Genomic DNA, 6049 nt, shown 5'->3' on the forward strand with positions numbered 1-6049 from the left:
GTGATTCGAGTGGTATTGACAAATACAGGGAACTTATAAACTAACAAATTACATGGCTTATAACATATATTCGACCATGAACAGAAGCAGACTCGACCAAATAAAAAGGTCTGATCGGAGAAGAAGAAGAAGCAATGAACAAAAACTGGATTATAATTAAACTAAAACACAATTATCCGTAACAAAAATAGAACAAGAAAGAAAGGAGAAAAAATACCTTAACAAAACAGAAACTAGACGAACCCAGGTCGAACTCTTAACTCGAGCTTTTTGAGGTCGAACGGACCTTAATCGAGTGTTCTCAACGGAGAACACTTCGACTAAGGTCGATTAGACGACCAAATTCCTTTAATTTTGGATAAAACCCAGGTTTGGTCTTTATAGGGTTCTTGGTTCGATTTTGGGGTTCGAATGGTTTTAGCAAGATTCGAACGGAACCAAGTGTGTTTTGGGCATGAGGGAGGTCAGGGGGTTCTAGGGTGTGAGTTCAGGGTGGATTGGGGTAGGTCCAGGTTTTGCTCGAATCTTCAAATGAAGATTCGAGAAGTTTGAGGATGATTCGAAGCAAACGGGTACTGAATTTGGATTGGGGGTGGTTAGATGTTCTAGGGGTGTTAATTTGGGGGTCATTGGACGAACTAGGGTTCTAGACTGATTCTTCGATCTGATATTCGAAGCAGACGGTGATGATTCGAGGACAATGAATGGTGGATTTGGAAAGAGGAGGGCGTGGTGGTTCAGGGGTGTGAAGATGAGGGTAATTGGCCACCGTTCGCTGTCGTGGACGATTTCTGGTGGGCGGAAAGCGGCAGAGTGAGGCGGTGATTTTTGGTCTCTGAAGAGAGACGAATGAGGGGGGTTTGGTTTGGGGTAGGAGTAGGGTTTTGGGGTATATTAAATTAGCTAATTAATTTGGACCGTTGGATAATTGAAATCCAATGGCTCTGAATAACCTTCTAATGAAACGGGGTCGTTTTGTGTATTAACTAGGCGGTCCGGGTATGGGAATGGGTCGGGTTTTGAGGAACGGTTTGGCCCGTTCGATCAGGCTGATTCAACGGTTCAGATCAAAAGGCCTAAAACGACGTCGTTTCGGTGATGCTGGAGACGGACTGAATTGGACTGGTAATGGGCTGGATCAGGTGTGGGTTTGGACGGGTTTGGTTTGGGCTTGGCTGCTTTTGGCCCAAGTTTGGTTCTTCCTCTCTTTTATTAATTTTTGTTTTCTTCCTAAATTATTTTCAAAATTAAAACCAAAAATCCTAACTCAAATTATAAAACCGAAATTGACTTAAAATACTAATCCACTTTAAATAATATTTATCACAAGTAATTAAATATTAAAATAAAATAATCACACAATTTGACATTAAACACTTTAAAAATGCAATTTTTTTTTGACTCTTTCATTTTTGTAAAAATAAGTAATTTACCATTCAACTCAAAATTATAAAATTAAATCCTAAATGCAAATGCAATCTATTTTTTGTATTTTTCATTTATTTAAACATATAAACATGCACGAACTCATGCAAATAATGACAGAAAATACTATAAAAATTTACAAAATTGCAAACAACGGAAAAAATTATTTTATTTTGAGTTTTTGGGAGCAATTCTCATAGGGAAAAAATCACGTGCAGCTGCCCCTCTTTGCCCGAAAACACAAAGAGTTTTCCGTGCAAAGATAGTGGATACGAGTGATTTTTGCCCGTTTTGAATACTCCGTAGGAAGCATTTTTTGAAAGATTTGACTGAACCTCTGCTTCAAAGATTTCCTACATATCCTTGGCTAAAAAGGAATCAGGTCAATGTAGTTCGGGAAGTTTTGGTAGCTGGGACTACCGAGAAGCTGTGGATTTATTGTTACTGTTGTTGCTGCTGCTGTCGCTACTTACTGACCTCCTTATTACATCAGCTAAAAGAAAACAAGAAGCTACACTAAACTATAGTCTATGAATTACAAAATCTTATCTATCTCCGACTTGCTCTTGTAGTCTTCTTTCTGATTTCTGAAACGGGATTCATGCTGGGGTATTTTTTGTTGTAACCCTCCACATTACTGACTTCTGGCTTGATCTTGAAATGTATTCCTCTGTTCTGCAGGCGGGCTCCTGACTTTAATGACTTGGAAAGTAACGCCTTCGTTCTACGGGTGGGTTCCTAACCTCAAACTTGAGATTTATTCCTCTATTCTACAGGCGGGCTCCTGACTCCAACTTGACTTTAAAAAAGATAATACGGCCTCCATTCTCCAGGCGGGTTCCTGACTTCATCAACTTCAAATATAACAACCTCTGTTCTAACAGGCAGGCTCCTGAGTGCTTCAACTTAAAATATAACAACATCCGTTCTACAGGCGGGCTCCTGACTTCACCAACTTTAAATATAACAAACTCCGTTCTACAGGCGGGCTCCTGACTTCGACTTGAAATTGTAACAACCTCCATTTTACAGGTGGGCTCCTGACTTCAACAACAACTTAAAATTTAACGACCTCCATTCTACAGGCGGGCTCCTGACTTCAACTACTTCTTAAAAATATAGCACCTCCATTCTCCAGGCGGGCTCCTGACTTCAACTACAACTCAAAATGTAATACCTCCATTTTTCAGGCGGGTTCCTGACTTCCAACACAACTTAAAAATATAACACCTCCATTCTCCAGGCGGGCTCCTGACTTCTTCAACTTAAAATATAACAACCTCCGTTCTACAGGCAGGCTCCTGACTTCTTCGACTTAAAATTATAACAACCTCCGTTCTACAGGCGGGCTCCTGACTTCAACAGCAACTTGAAATTTAACGACCTCCATTCTACAGGCGGGCTTCTGACTTCAACTACTTCTTAAAAATATAGCACCTCCATTCTCCAGGCGGGCTCCTGACTTCTTCAACTTAAAATATAACAACCTCCGTTCTACAGGCGGGCTCCTGACTTCTTCGACTTAAAATTATAGCAACCTCCGTTCTACAGGCGGGCTCCTGACTTCAACAACAACTTGAAATTTAACGACCTCCATTCTACAGGCGGGCTCCTGACTTCAACTACTTCTTAAAAATATAATACCTCCATTCTCCAGGCGGGCTCCTGACTTCGATAAACAATTTAAAGGTAATACCTCCATTCTCCAGGCGGGCTCCTGACTTCAACTACGACTTAAAAGATAATACCTCCATTCTCCAGGCGGGCTCCTGACTTCAGCTACAACTCAAAATGTAATACCTCCATTCTCCAGGCGGGCTCCTAACTTCACTACTTCTCAAAACATAATACCTCCATTCTCCAGGCGGGCTCCTAACTTCAACTACTTCTTATAAAGATAGCACCTCCATTCTCCAGGTGGGCTCCTGACTTCAACTTCAATTTGAAACAACCTCCATTCTTCAGGCGGGCTCCTGACTTCAGCTACAACTCAAAATGTAATACCTCCATTCTCCAGGCGGGCTCCTGACTTCACCACTTCTCAAAACATAATACCTTCATTCTCCAGGCGGGCTCCTGACTTCAACTACTTCTTAAAAAGATAGCACCTCCATTCTCCAAGCGGGCTCCTGACTTCAATAAACTTTAAAATGCAACACCTCCATTCTCCAGGCGGGCTCCTGACTTCAATAAACTTTAAAATGTAACACCTCCGTTCTTCAGGCGGGCTCCTGACTTCAACTATTTCGTAAATTGTAATACCTCCATTCTCCAGGCGGGTTACTAACTTCAACTTCTTCTTAAACAATGCGTTTTATTATTGTTGTTCCTTCTTGCCTCCCGAACCATTTTCCTTCTAACTTGAATCATCTTCTTTCAGAACTGCTTCCCTCAAAACTGGTGTTTGATTCCTCTGAAAACTGCTTGGGATAACACCGGTATTTTATTCACAAATATGTTATTTTCCTTCTTCAAAGACTACTTCCTTTAAAGCTGGTGCTTTCACTTCTCTGAAACCTGCCGGGGATAACACTATTGGGGAATTATCTTCCTTCTTTAAGACTAGTTACTTTCCTCCTTTTAACAATGGTGGGATGATATTGATTCAAAGACCCCTACCCTTAAAACTTGGGTTATCTTGCTTCTTCCAAGATTGCTTTCTTCAAAACTTGTATTGCCTTCTCCCGTAAACTGCCGGGGATTCCACTTCCTTCAGAACTTGTGTTATCTTCCATCATCCCCCAAGTGGCTATCTGATTTCAAGAAAATTTTCTGCCCCAGTTTGATAATCTTCTTTGTGGCCATGTCTTCCTGCTGTCAATAACATTTCCTTTCCCTGCTTCAAATCAAAGAAAAATTTGTTAGTTTAAAACGTGTTAGTGGTCGTGCCACTCCTGCTGGGGATGGTTTTTCCCTTTTTCCTTTTCCTGCTTTGCTTTTTATTACAAAACTTGCTGGGGATGATATTATTTGCTGGGGATGATATTCCTACCGGGGATGGTTTTTCTTTTCTCTTCCTTCCCCGCTCTGTGTTGTCCGACCATCACGGAACTTGGTCGATAATCTGTCGGAGTTGTTCCCGCATCTCGCAAATCCGCTGGGGATCCTCTTGGAATTTGATCCATAACTTTTCAACTGTTGTTTTTTCTGTTTTTCTCCAACTTCCCCTGGAAATTCGGTCCTCTTGGAATCTAGACCCATTCATCATTTGGTCTTGCGACAAACTTCTTTTCGCTTTGTCGCCTTATCTTTGGCCCGTCCTATCCACATTGTGTTTTTGCACCATCTTGTTAACTAGTAATAAGCTCTGAAAATCCTTTTCAAAAACAAACCGCTGGGGAGATAAAGTCTTTAGACCAAGAAATGAAAAAGTGATGATTTCAAAAGATAGAAAAAGAAGAAATCTTCCTGAACAAATGCTGGGGAAAAGGAAAGAAAAGAACTTATCGGAATGATATAACCGATCTCAACGATCATGTCGTGCATTCCGGATTAATCAACCCAGTCCACTTGTATCAATCAACCTTTCGGACGACCTTATCTTGCTGGGGATAAACAAGCACTCAACTCTTTGCCAAATGCATCACCTTTCCGCCAATCTTGTCTTGTCACCTCATAGTGCCCTTCGAGGGGTTTTCACTACTAAGACTCTCTCATTTCTCTCAACTCCCATCGCCTTATAGTGCCTGCGAAGGTTTTCACCGATAAGACTCTCTCATTTTATTTCCCTCAACTTACGTCACCTTATGGTGCCTGTGGAGGTTTTCACCGATAAGACTCTCTCATTTTATTTTATTTTTTCCAGCTGGGGATCGGAGTGTTACCGATATGACTCTCTTTGCTATGGGTTCTTTCGGCTACCAATTCATTTCCAGCTTATGATCCTCTTCTCTGCTAGGGATCAGAGTGTTATTCCCGACTTCCGTTTGCATGACTTGGCACTTCTCGGATACTGATCGAGAGGTCTTTTTTGGATATCAATATGGGTTTTTGTGTATGGCTAAAAGAAAAGGGTAAAAGGTTCAAAATAATTTTGATGGGTAAACATTACAACTCTTGGAATCAACTTTCTTTCCCAAAATTATAAACACAACTTCTGCCCCAGTTTTCTTGCTTGGAGATTTTTTGTTTTTTTGTTACACTATGACCGAGCCGTGAGGCGCCTACGTATCCTCTTTGAGGAATCAGGTCAAACGTAGTTCCCAACTCCTTTGTTTTTCTTGTGACTTTTCTTTTGTCTTTATTATCATTATTTTTCTCTTCTCTTTTTCTTTCATTTTCATTACTGATTCCAAAAGAGGGGTATGAAAGAATAAATAAGGCTCAAAGGGGGAAGCAAAGGTTAAAGTGGTTGGATAGAAGAAAGAATTGCCTCCGTCATTTCATTCTCCGATAAATGCCAAGTACAAACAAACCACAATTACAATCAAAAGAAATCATACATAATATCTCTTAACCGCGTCCGAATTGATAGCCATGTCGACGCATTTCCCTTCGATATCTGTTAAACATAAAGCGCCATTGGACAACACTCTGGTTACAATGAATGGCCCTTACCAATTCGGGGTGAACTTGCCCTTTGCCTCAGCCTGATGTGGGAGGATGCGTTTCAGAACCTGTTGTC

Source organism: Nicotiana tabacum, chromosome 8 (genome assembly GCF_000715075.1).
Source record: "Nicotiana tabacum cultivar K326 chromosome 8, ASM71507v2, whole genome shotgun sequence".
Taxonomy (NCBI): domain Eukaryota; kingdom Viridiplantae; phylum Streptophyta; class Magnoliopsida; order Solanales; family Solanaceae; genus Nicotiana; species Nicotiana tabacum.